The 13588-nt window shown below is 45.0% G+C and overlaps 1 pseudogene; it reads left to right on the top strand.

Annotated features, from left to right (window-relative positions):
• The first annotated feature begins 3547 nt into the window (after nt 1–3547).
• Nucleotides 3548–4839, top strand: LOC122626503 (annotated as a pseudogene).
• The last annotated feature ends 8749 nt before the right edge of the window (nt 4840–13588 follow it).

Genomic DNA, 13588 nt, shown 5'->3' with positions numbered 1-13588 from the left:
AGAGGCTTTTTCCTGTTTCTTTTTTCTTATTTTTTTGATTGCCAAACTGAACTTTAGCGATTTAATGCGTATGCACACAAGACTCGTAAAACAAACAACAGCCACACCAGACACCAGAGTCGTCTCTAAAGTCGGAGGCGTTTTAGCATCGCGTTTTAATGGCCAACTAAATCAACAGACAATTAATTAGACATTCGACTGTGACAATGAACGTGGCTCTGACCAGAAACGCTCAAAACCGAAAACGTTTCCAAACTGGATTGGCTCTAAAGTCGCATGCGTAGTTGGAGAATCATGATCTGTTATGTTTGATGATGCAAATGCAAATTGCTTTTGGCTCCGCTGGGTGGTCGGGTCTCAGAATTGAATTCAACATGGAATGGAATGGAATGAATGCCGCGATTAGCATAACAGATCTCGTGTTTTGTCTGGCCAGCTGATAAGCTCGGATTTTGGGAATTGGATTCGGTGATCGAAGGGGGGAAATCGTTAAGCTAAAGTTTCCTTTCAGCCCAGACAATGAGTCTAACTAACAATGCCAACGAAGTGATGATTTGTCAATGGAGGCATTTAAATTAATTCGATTAGCAGGCTTAATAGCAAGCAAGTTAATCACAAATATTTCAAATACATGCCCTACAACTTCCCAAAAAGAGCCCACCCTTTCAAAATTCTCAATTCTATTACTCATCTAGCGTCGATCGAGTGTGGCCCTTGAGAAATTATCCAACCAAAAGTCGAGTCCCTGCCCATCTGCAACATTCAACATTCAGCATTCAACTTCCATACAACATGACATCGTTGGAGGCGGCGGCCTTCTCTGAAAAGCCCGACAATCGAGCGAAGAAACCGAGCCGAAAAAATACTACACAATACACAATGCGAAATCATATCACTAGACATGGCTTACAATAACAGAGTCCAACTTTGACTGAGTGCTGGAACTTTTACAGTGAATAACTCGCTCTCCAACAATGATATTAAAAATAACAATTGTCTTCAGTGGTCTTTAACACCCGCACCGCTGATAGACAACAAGAAACAGCAGAGCAGCAAAGGCAGCAAGGCAGCAAAGGCAACACGAGGAAGAGAAACACTTGAGTGGCACATAAAAGTCACATCGACAACTTCGATTGACTAAAGAAAATATTGTACATGAACAACGAATTCAGCCAAAAGCCAAAAGCGATCGGATCGGAGCGGATCGGTGGGCCAACCAGCGGCGGGCATTTCTGAATATCTGAATACCTGAACAATCATAAAAATAATGACGTTGCACATTCCGAGAGCAGCGCACATGAGATGGACCGACCGAGTCCCAAATCCCCCAGCTCCAATCCCCCAGCTTCAATCCCCAAGCCCAAGTCCCCAAATCCGAAGAAGGCTCCATCGTCAGCTGCTGCCGATGATGAGCTTTTTCAGCCACACAGCAAGGGAGCTGCAGTTGGCCAGAGCTCCATAAATTAGTGATATTGCATTATTATGAGCGGCGGCATGGCGAGGTCAATGCGGCGTATGCGCAATTTTTGCAGAAAGCAACTCTCACAGGCTGCAGTTGCACTTTGCTGAGCTGCGAGATACCTTGCAACTAACTTTTATGAATAAAATAATTATAATTATAATTAATCAATTAAGAGAAAGTTAAGTTAAACGGTAATTTGTTTAATGCATCGAATAGATCAAGCCATATATAAATTACTTAGTTGCTCATAAGCAAGCAATAAATGTAGTTTAATTTCTAAGACCCATTTCTACAATAATCATCTTTATGAATATATTAGCTGCCACCTTGTCCAAAATACCCCACCACTTTGGGAAAATTAAAATGCCGTGCTTTTGCTTCCTTGGAAATTTCAGCATCATGTTGTGATTAATGAAGCATAGCCGGAGCCCAACTATTGACAGCTTATCAGAGTTCGTCTGCCGCCTGCAACGGAGTCCTCTGCCCATCTTCGTGGGGATGGAGATGTGGATGGGGGCAGTTTCGCTGGCCGAGATGAGGAGTCCTCCGCGTGGCCAATTGTTGGTTTGCGTGTTGCGTTGACTAAAGACTTCAATTCGGCTTCAATCATTTCATTTAACTGATGATCCGACTGCCGCCGCTGCTGCTGATGGTCGGCATTTTGCTAAGCGTTTCGGGATTCTCGAGTTGGAATTGGGATTCCTGTTGGTGGCATCATCACGCAACTGCCATTTGGATCGTTTTGGCTACCATAATATCATATTTTTGGGGGGGCGAGTGCCTTTGGGGCACTTAACTACTTTATAGCTCCCTCAATATCGCATACACTTGTGAAGATCGAATCGAATGCAGGAGTTCTTTTATGGCCTTCATAACCCGGGGCACCTAGACGACGACGCAGACACAAATGTTGTAGGATGGGGCCTGTTTCTCGATATGGTCGTAAAACCAACGGTATATGTCCGTTGATATTCACCCCGTTTTATAGGACTGAAGACGTCACAAAACCCAAAAACACAACAACACAAAACAACACGAACAAAAAGAATGGACAACAGATTTTGAAAACGCCACACAATCAGGGGCTTCTTCTCATATCGCACTTCTGCTAATAACCCATTTTAATTGGCCATCAACAGAAAGTTTGAGGGCCCAAAGGGGCAAGGAAAACACGGAAAGCGGAAAAGCCAAAAACGTGGCTGAGATTATGGATAATAGCTGTGACTCGGCTTCGAGTCGCGTATCATTTCATCGGGTCCATATCCATGTATCCATATATCCATATCGGCTATAAATTTCTCTATCGGTTTGGTTTGGTTTTTTTTTGGTTTTATTTTCGCCATTGTGTGGGGCCTGCGATAATATCATCGCATTCGGGCGTGGAATTTATCGTGCCAGGTGGCGGGGTGGGGGGAAGGAGAAGGGGAGGGGGAGGGGCGTTGGAGCTACGATATCAAGGCGGCGGGGGGAGCAGCAATATTTCACGACCTGATGGATGGCAGATAGATCGCCGCACAATACGGGATGGTCACCTACCGATGGTGTGATATATAGACTCGGGCGGTGGCACACATAAATCAGATAAATCAGACAAGCGAAGGAAAACCCATCGAAAACTATTGATAGGAAGGTAATCAGGGGTTTTTTTGTGTTAAGTAGACGTGAAACCTGCTGTTTCCTGCAGGATATTGCCCCTCATAATGACATACTCCATTGTAGTTAACTGAATGCAACTTTCGATAGGTTGTAGAACCAGAAATACCTAACTTACCTACCGAAATGAGTTATTGATTTGAGTTTCGCAGACACAAAAACGGGCAATTTCCGCATAAACTTTCTTCCCAAACTAAAACTTCTCACCGCTGCGACCGCTGCACGCGCGTGAACTGTGACCTTTTGGGAACTTGGCAGCGGCTCCTTGGCCGCCGGCCATAAATGCAAAATTAAGTATTCAAATTCACAAGACGATGCGAATGCGAATGCGAACTGGAAAGTCGTCGAGTCGCCGAACCGATGATGATAATGGCGGCAATAAAGCGAATGGCAACTGAAATCGCACAAACTGGTAGTTGGCTGGGCTTTTAAGCCCTTTAAACTTCAATCAAAAAATTCTCAGGCACAATAATAATAATATTGTAATTTGGCTGATCCGAAGAATGCAGCGTTCAACGAAACCGAACTGAAACCAAAGTGAAACCTTTCTCTGAACCCCTGGCCAGCGCCAATCCTTCGGATGCAGATACCTCGAATCCGACAGATGCCAACACGTAAACGATTCGCAGGCAGATTCATTGGTAGATTCGCAGGAGGAGCCAAAGACGTATGGCTACCAAAATTGCCGGGGCCGAAAAAAGGAGGCTTTTATGGCGATGCGAGAAGAGCCGAAAAATTCTTTGATGAAATTTCCTTCGTTTCCCACTCCCAACTCTGTTGGCCATATACAAATTGGCTGGGCCATTAGTCTTGGCCAGAAAAGTAAAGGAACATGGGGCGACTTAAACGTTTTAGTGGCTGCGCTTAAGACTTTTGCCGCAATTTTTCCACTTGAGTTTATTGCGGCATTATAACCCTAAGACCAGAAAGGGAAAAAAAAACAAAGAGAAATTCCCACAATTTGTTGTCGCCCCATTTCGATGGGCGATGGGCTGGCTATTCATACGATTCTGGGGAATCCAGATTCCCTTTATTTGGAATACAATTCGATTAGAATTGACTTCTGTCGAGTGGTCCAAGTGGCGGAAGGGAGAGTGAGCCCGGGAAAATACTTTCACGTAATGCACCGAAAAATGGACATCGACCGATAACAATGAGCCACATTAATTGTTTGCCATTGTGCCACAGGGTCCCCCTTTTCTTCAGTTTCATTTTTTTTTTGTAGCTCCTCAGGACAATGAAAACGCTGACGCGGCCAAAAAATGAATTCGAAGATCCATGCGATTCCAATTCCGATTCCACAAGTGTCTCTCGGTCTGCTCTTCTTTTTTCACGCACTTTGTGAAGTGGTTAGATAATCCATTGTTTACGGGGGATGATCGGCGAGAAGAACTGAGTTGAACTGAACTGAACTCGTACTTAAACTCGAACTCAAACTCAAGTTGAAGGAGGCCGAAAACCGTTTGGTCATTTTGGCAGCGGGAAGATATCGGAATCGATATTGAAATTCGTCTCACGTTTGTTTCTTGTAATTGCAGCCAACTTGGCAGACAGCCAGGCATCTGGATTGGTCACGGAATGAGTGTTGCATTACCTGGCCAATGGAGCTACTGAAGTGGGAAATATACTATTCAAGTTAAACTAGTAATGAAAGTTATTTAAAACTGTTTTGTCAATAGAACAAATGGGTAGTTTGGGGTGAAAACAAAACCTTCCCCGATCAATCAAACCCCGCATGGCATTCCAATGTTTCCCACCACCCTTCCATTCCGAAAGTGGATGGACTGCACTTGACAGTAAACTGGGTTGTTTACCCAACCATTACCATTTCATCTTAATCTATCAACCCACCTCTCAAAACCCCAGCACCATTCATACGAAAGAGATCCATCCATCGATCGCAAAAGGCGCAGAAGACGCAGAAACGCTTCAGAAATCAAAACTCAATGGTAGTTTCGACAATCGCATTGGGGCGTTTTAAGAATAACAACAATAACTAAGAAAGGAAAACGGGCAGCATCCGAGAAATGAAATCGAATCAAATGATGTGTATAAAATGAAAATAACACAAAGGTAAACACCAACAATAATAAAGTCGGCTGGGGGAAAAATGCGCAACAGAAACCATACAATAAAAACCAAGAAAAATAACTACAAAAGCGCAAAGTATCCACAATGCTGTGCAGCAGAGGGTGAGATGTTACTGTTGTGCACTGAAGGGAAATGTGGGTTAAGAACCGATATTACTAGCCAAAACTTCTAATAATACTAACATCTTCTTTGATGGTTTTGGTTTGACTTCATTTGGTTTTCTTACTTCAGGGATGTGCCATGGTTATAGAAATTGCAATAAGTATACATAGTTTTTCCCAGTGCATCTGCTGGTGTTGTTGGCCATGTTGCTGTTGCTATGTTGCCGTGTTGCTGGCGGCGCTGCAGACAAGCAACATCGAGCGCAGACAACAACATGCGAGCGGAGGGACTGAGACTCTTAACCTTTGACGCCCGAACAATGAAGTGGTTAAAAGCAAGACATTAACACACAGACACACAGGCGGTAGGCTAGTGGTGGGGAGCAGGGAACGGGGGGGACTTGTAGCACTCGAGTGGAATGACAGAAATTAGTGAAATTTATTATTGATATCCACTTGAATTTATAGAGCAGCGAACAAAGCAGGCAACCCTCAACTCACTCACCTCACCTTTCCTTTTCGCCGCATAAAAGGTGTATCTTTGTTGGCCAGGCGGTGGCGTTCCACGGCATCTCCCTATTTTTCAGCTGCTGCAGCTGAAATTGATGGCCGAGAAGCGAAGTCAGTGGATGGTGGATATGGTTTTGGCCCGATCTAATGCGTGTGATAAACAGGTTCGCTTGGCCCATAAGTTATGGCCCAAAGACAATAAAATGCACACCGGGCAGCAGCGCTAATAGCCGATAGATACTTGACTCACCGCTGCGATTCCACATGAAACTGAATTGAACTGATCTAATCTGATGTGAGATGCGCTTTCTTTTCGTTACCAACTTGATTTGGCTTTATTGTACTATATTGAGCCACCCAGAACACCCGCAGCAATATGAAATAACCAAGAGAACTCGGCAGCAGCCGTTCCGAGAATTTCCGAGAAGAACTTACGCACAACAATAGAGTTATTTAGGGCCGAGCATTATTGATTTGAAATATCACACGAAATAAGCAAAGTGCGCGTTGAAATAACAGGCCAGATCATCGCTGGCTTCTTGGCCACGAAACCGCTGGGGCCACTCAAAGAAAATGTTTAGCTTAGATACTAATTTCTAAAGAATAATCATCTCTTTATGTTTGATATTTTAGGTATATGCACCACGTTTGTATATGACTCATACAGATATCCTACAGAATATATGTTTGATACGCATTGCATTTGGAAAGACTAAGAGTAACTATAGTTTCTCACAGTGCATTTTGCTGAGCGGTAAAAAGCCGCCGAACGCCGAACACGCTCCACACTTGAGTTCTGACGGACTCGAGTGCTTGGGGAATGGACGCGACTCCACCTCAAGATCCCAGCCCCAAAACTCAAAACTCCAAACTCAAAACCCAAGACGCGAGACTCGAGACCAAAGACCACAAGACACCCAAAGACCACGAGACACCCAAAGCCCCGAGACAGGGAGGAGCACTCTTGAGAGACCCTCGTGCTCGTGCCCCGTTTCAAATGTTTCGTTAAAAAAGCGGAATTGTGGAACCTTTAATTAAACGGTGGCCTAAAATATGCAAACGAGCCGGAGTCATCCAGTCTTCGAGTCTTCGGCTCTTCGGCTCTTCTTGGGAGACGTGGGGCCAGTGCGACTCATAACTCATTTGCGAGCAGCTGGCAAGCAGCACTTTGCATACTCAAGGCGCTGCTAAACGGATCACGCCCCACTTTCAACACAGATACGTGTATATCCCAGGATCAAAAGTATACAACAAAAAAAAAAAGGGAAGAAAAAAGGAAACAGCACACGTCCTTCGGGCATTCGCTGATCTTTTTTCGGCAGTCAGGTGGGAGGATCCATGCGGGCAGAGGCTACTGGAAAAAAAAGCAGAGCCTCGAAATTTGCATGGACCGTGAACATTTTGATTATGGTTTTGGTTTTCGGTTTCGGTTTCGGTTTTGGTTGCTGGACTGGCCGAAAGAAATCTCATTTAAAATCGATTTATGCAGGAATTAAAATTCAGTTTAGCCGGGCAACCCTTTTCCTCCTCCAGCTATGCCCGTTCCCGTTCCCATTCCCCACCAAACTGTCCATCAGCCGGACTCTCGAACTCTCGGACTTGGACACGGACTCGAAGTCTACGAAGTTGAGAAATTAGTAAAACTCATTTTGCATTTTTAGCCTCTGGGCTTAAACTTAATTCGGAAGCACAGCAGGAGGTTCTAAGTAAATAAATGTGCCTCGAGTCGGCGGAGTCTTCGTGAGCTGCAGAGCCCGGGGTCTTGTGTTGGTTCGTTTAATTTGCATTTTATTGCCGGCCAAGAAGGAGATCCCGACCTGGTCGGTGGAATTCTGCGACTGCAGCCAATTAAGCGTATATTTGCCACGCTTTACAGCTTTCCGCAACCATTGAGCTGCGTTCGCCATTCTTCGAAATCGCAGTGGACCATTGTGGACCGACTGCTCTACTTTGGCCATCCAGAGGAGATAAAAATGATTAAAGGCCTGCTCCAAACAGCCAGACAGCGTTTTATATTAATTTGTGTATTATCTTCCAGGGACGAGGAGCCTTGAGAAATTGAAAGTGAATGCTTTTTGGCGCTCGCATTCGAATAAAAGGGCAGCAGGAAATGAGTTGCCAATAGAACAATCACGGGTCACCATAGGGGGTGACGATTTCTGATTTGTTTATGGCCCAGGACTCACAGACAGTTGCCTCTGCATATCCGGTAGGATTTCGCAATTGTTACCACAGAATATTGAGGGTTTGGGATTTCAAGGAAAAGATGATTTCTATATGCTGATACACCCCATTTAAGACGCTTTCACCCCAAACTTGTCCATTCATTCTAGGCAAGTAGTATGGACCCTGAATCACCCCAGTAACCACCACTCGCTTTTGACCCAATGCGAATGCGAAATTGAAATACATTTCTTTCTCACGTAGTCGCCTGTCATTAGCTCAATCAGAGAAACGTTAAATCGCATCGCGCATCAATTTGGCCATTTAGGCCTTTGGAAAACACAGAAACACACACACACACAGCCAGTCAGTCAGTCAGTCGACCATTTGGCGGGAATAAAGCGGTGACCGCGAACACGGAACGATGTTTTATGTTAGGGTTAAAGTTTGGGTTTGGGTTTGGGTTTGGGTTCGGTTTCGGTATCAGACCATCAGGCACATGACTTCCTATATGTACAGGGAAGCCTCTTCCAACTCTACAAACTAGCTGCAACTAAAAGTATTTCAATAGCTTATGAATAATGCTTAACTAACTTATATGTATTATAGAATTTCTATCATGAAATGAGCATAGCATTGGCATTCTTCACCTCGAAGCTTCACTGTGGAACCCATGCCCCACTCAGCGATGCAAGACGCAAAGGCTTCGGCCGTCACTCATTCAAGCCATTCATTCAGTCACTCAATAATTCGGCAGTTGCACGTCTTTTACTACTTCTGGCCGCGAGAAAATTGCAACAATTTGCCATTGTTGCCGTACGGTTTGTGCCCCGTTTTGTTGCAATTAATTGACAATCGGTGTGCCCCTCGACCCCAGATCTCTCGACTTGAAGACCACCACACTCTCTTCGCAGTCTGAGTTTGAATTTGAGTATTTGTGCATGCAAATTGTATTGAACTGATTCCCACGAACTGTTTCGACTGTTTCGACTTGGCCAGATGGTTTCGATTTGATTGGACCAGTTCTTCGTTCTTCGACCAGCCACTCGGTTTTGGATCGGTTCCGATCGGATCTCCAGAGGCATGCAAATCATTCGCGGAATGCTTATTTTTTTGGAAAGGGGGGGAATTGGAAACATTTCACATTCGCACTGTTCTCGGCAAGCAATTGGCATTGCATTGAATTGGGTGTGGGAACTCGAGTCCGAGTGTGATGCATAATCACTTGGGACGTGGCCCAAACAATTCGGAAATTGGCAGCCATGGCGGAAATTTCCAAGATGTTGCGTGCCTCAATTTGCGAGTGGCGCCAGCGCAGAAAAAAGGGGAAATTTATAGGATTTTTTAAGATAACAAAGGGTTTAAGGTAGATAAGTAGATAGTATAACTAGAATAGTTAAAAAGTTATTGTTAAACACTCTCATACCTCGTTAGCTGATGCACTTCTTCTACCAACAAGCCCTGTAAGCCGAACCCATATTGAAGACCCTCCCAAATAATTATCCCAGTTTATTTCACATTCTACCGATTTCTCGATTTTCCGTACTTTCCCCTTCCAGCAACCCGAGAAGAACCACGCTTATTTGCAGATGATCCTGGCCATGCGCCAACTCATTTGTTGTTTGCCCGCTGAAGAACTATGTCAATACACGAAAAGATTTCAAGTACTTTCGAAACAACAAATACGATGCGTCTTGACCTACGGCAAAGATGAAAGGAAATATTAATATTCTCTAATCCATTGTAATTATGATTCCCGGCCATTGTTTGTCGCCGGGCAACGCAACCTTCGGATACAAAAAAAAAGACAACAAACAGTTCGCAACAGCGAGGTCTTTTCAATAGATCAAATTACCAAGTAGATATGTCAATTCCTCACGTAAAACGCGATAAGAGATCTGAAATGGAAGTTGGGGAAGGAGAGGTAAAAAGCAATAACCGACATCTAACCACAAAACCATCGACTGCCGCCTGTCTTTTTGTTTTCCCCAGAAAACCTGGGCCTAATCTCTGTCAGGGATTATAGTTGGTCCAATCAGGGGCAACGCCTGCGGCTAATGAGCTGCCGTCTGTTCCAGGGAATCCCAAAAAGAAGAAATACTCCGGCTGAAACTGAGGCACCCAAAACGTACGCCCCCGATAATTACTCAGTTCCAATAAAAATGAGAAAAAAAAGTCACTCCACTCCAAGACAATAGACCAGATGATCGGTGTTAAGCCGGTGGTGATCTTGGCGATCTTATCGCCGCCCTAGATGTGTGTTAGACTTTTACTTTTCTTTGTCACGATCGCTGGTGTGTCGCTTCAAATCAAAGCAGTAAATTAATAATTCTGGATCCCCAACCTCTCCGCCGCCCTTCATATCCCCAGCCAACGTTTGCGATCGGAAAGATGACAGAGTCGGTGGAAAAATCAAAATCAAATTAAAAGACAGCAATCAATAATTTGACACGACTTGGGGCGATCGACGAGGGCCCGAAGACCTAGAGGATCGTTACACGTGCAGAAATTTTGCTTAGTTTTGAATACGATTAGGAAGTAATTCAGAAACTAGACTAGATTTTCGGGAACTATAGCTAAAAAAGAAAAGCTATCATCTATGGAAGGTTTCTAGAGATGTATATAAGATAAGACTTGTCCTTGGACTTCCTGTGATTTCTTCAAGTGCATCCGGGATCGTTTGTCGGTGTCCCGTTGTTCCAGCTGGCTCTTGGAGTGAACCTGGCTGTGATCTTGCAGCTCCGTGTAGATTTGTACGACTTTTGCGACATTTTGTATGGGGCGATGGATCGATCCGATCCCTTCCCGTTCCGTCCCCTTCCGATCCGCACCTCTCTCCCCCCTTGTTTTTGCACTGATCCGGATCCCGTCCCGCTCCCATGTCGCCTGCTATGTACAACATCAAGTTTTATCGCTGATCGTGATCATGTAATTCCAGCCCACGCATGCGCACTCGGCGCTCGCTTCGAAGGAATCAAGTTTAGCGCATTCTTATTCGACTCGACTGAGACGCGCAGATGGAGCTGAAGATGGAGTTGGATGTGGAGTTGGAGATGGAGACTTCCACTTTGGCTGCGATGCGACTTCGACTTCGACTTCGACTGGAACTGGGACCTTGTGACAGATGGCTGTGAGGCTTCAAGGCATTCCCTCGGATCGCCCAACCCAGCTGGGCCCAGGAAAGGAACCGAAAGGCAGGGCAAGGATAGGGCAGCCAGGAGCAGGAGCAGGAGCAGGAGGGACTGGTTTCTCCTTTTCCCTTGCACTTACAAAAACATATTACCGAAAGTGTTCTGTTTATAAGTAGGCAGTTGTCTCCGAAAAGGGTTTAGTTCCAAACCCTTTAATCCATTTTCCACAGTGCAGCTAGCTTAAGCCTGTGCGATCTTTATGTAAACTGGTACTTGAAATTTGAAATCATGTACCATTTGCCTTGAGACTGACAACGATACTTGGGTTTGGGGATTGGGGACTGGGCACTGGGGATTGGGGTTCTGGCAGTGGTGGAGTAGTGGAGCCCGGCAATCGATGATCGTGTCCCTGAAGAGGAGAACCTCCGATCGAGGCGGCACAGGAAACGAGCATTTAAAAGCGCGACTATCGAAATATAACGACATTAAGCCGGGGCTTTCATTTAAAGGAAGCTTGTGTCAATACGACGGAGTTTGCCTTGGAATGCGCGCAATCGCGATTGCAGCTCTCTTTTGATGGCGCCGCCATTCAGGATGATCCAACTGGCAACCAGGCAACCAGGCCAACCAGGCAACCAGCCATCCAGCGAGGGATCAGCACCATCCTTGCGACGATCATCATCATCCGTAAGCCGGGCACTAAGCGACATAATTGCTACCGTGGGACTGAAGATCGCTGGAGTCTGGAGATTCGGAGATTCTCGACTCGCGACTTTAGACTGCAGACAGCAGACAGCAGACTGCAGATTGCAGACTCCCGGATCATTAAATGCCGCGATCCTAATGCGCTCCAATCAAACACACACGAAACGAGCGTATGACATGTTTGTGCATTATTAATCACGATAATATCTGTATAAATGGTAGAAAACTGCGAGTCCCGGGCCAAATTGCAATTTAATGCAAAAATAAATTGCACTCGGTGCTGGCGACTGGCTCTTTCCTGCTGCATTTCTTGCGCTGCTTATTTTGTGGCCAACCAACCGGCCAACCGGCAGCCGGAGAGCTGGCAGCTCCCATGATTATTGGTCATTTACTTGGGCCGTTTAGCGCATTAAGTCCAAGTTCCCCGCACTGAATCCTCGAATCCTCTTGAATCCCCCCGCCTGCTCCACGTCATGGGGCTTTGCATAAAGTATAAGGAAATAATTGACAGTTGAAAAGTCTCAGCTATGATTGCGGCTGTGATTCGAATTGTGATTGGGTTTTTGAATTCTTCTGCCAGCATTCTTCTCTCGCTCTTTCTTCGGCGATTCTGCGCTTGCGATTCTGCGGCGATGAGATGGCGTGCGAGGAGAATCATTTCAATCAACTGGCTGCGCTTGGGGCTGAAGAAATCAACGCGTTGACTAATGGCCACAATTTGCAAGTGCTAGCAGGTTGATGCACTCGGAAAAATAGTTACTACTGCAAATGGATTTTGAGTATCACAATTTCCAAGGAAACTCTCTTAAGGTGTTTCAATCCGATGCCTTTTAAGATCGTTAATATTTAATAGATTAAGCCTTTGTTCCATATTTCTTACTAGGAACTCCACGGTATCCTTAGATGTCCAGAAAACAGCTGGCTTATGATTCCTTATCAGGCGATCGCAATCCTTTTATGGCCGCCGATCACGTTTGATTTTAGGCAACTAAGGGATGTTCTTTCACAGATTTTTTAACTCGGGTTTGATAGGTTAAATCTTAAAACACTGATCTATGCCATATTTTTCTTATATAGTTTAAAAATTATTAGTTTAACTAAGTTGTAGAAATAGCTATAAGATGCGATTTCTTCTTATTGGCAAGTTCATAATTCCGCTTACAGCTGTTACTTGTGCCTAAATCTATATTTAAACCCTATAAATATCCGTCAAAATTCCGCAGTTTCCAAGGTTAAAAGTACTTGGCAAAGCTTGCGAAATTTCCTAGGCAGAATCATAAACAACTACTTGCAAAAATATAAAATAAACGAATATAATCAAACCAGAGGGAGCTGGCACGATGGGCGAGAAGGAGATGGCACGACCAGGAAGGAAAGAGAGGGCGGGCAAAACACCCACTCAAAATCAAAATCAAAATCAGGCATATTAACCGCAGAAACCGGTTCTCTCTTTCTCACCTTGCACGCGCTCTCGCTCTACCTGCGATTTAAGTGCGTGCGTGTGTGTGTGTGGGTGAGAGCGGGAGTAAAGGTGCTCAAAATACACAGACAAAACGAGTTTGCACCTGGCCAACCTGAATTTCTCCCGCTCTCCGCTCGCTCTTTTTGCGGGCGATCTGGTGGGCCACGCTCTCATCCGCTCTCACGGGGAGCGATCGCCAATGGCGAGAGAGATGTGGCGATCAACAAGTGAGCGCAGGTCCGCGATATGTCCGCAGAGCAATGGACTTTTAGTTATTCCGTGATCTTTTACCAATATTGTGTGCAGCGAC

The sequence above is a fragment of the Drosophila teissieri genome, chromosome 2L, assembly GCF_016746235.2.
Source record: "Drosophila teissieri strain GT53w chromosome 2L, Prin_Dtei_1.1, whole genome shotgun sequence".
Lineage (NCBI taxonomy): Eukaryota > Metazoa > Arthropoda > Insecta > Diptera > Drosophilidae > Drosophila > Drosophila teissieri.
Note: the sequence above shows the minus strand (reverse complement) of the source record. Positions and strands in the feature narration are given on the sequence as shown.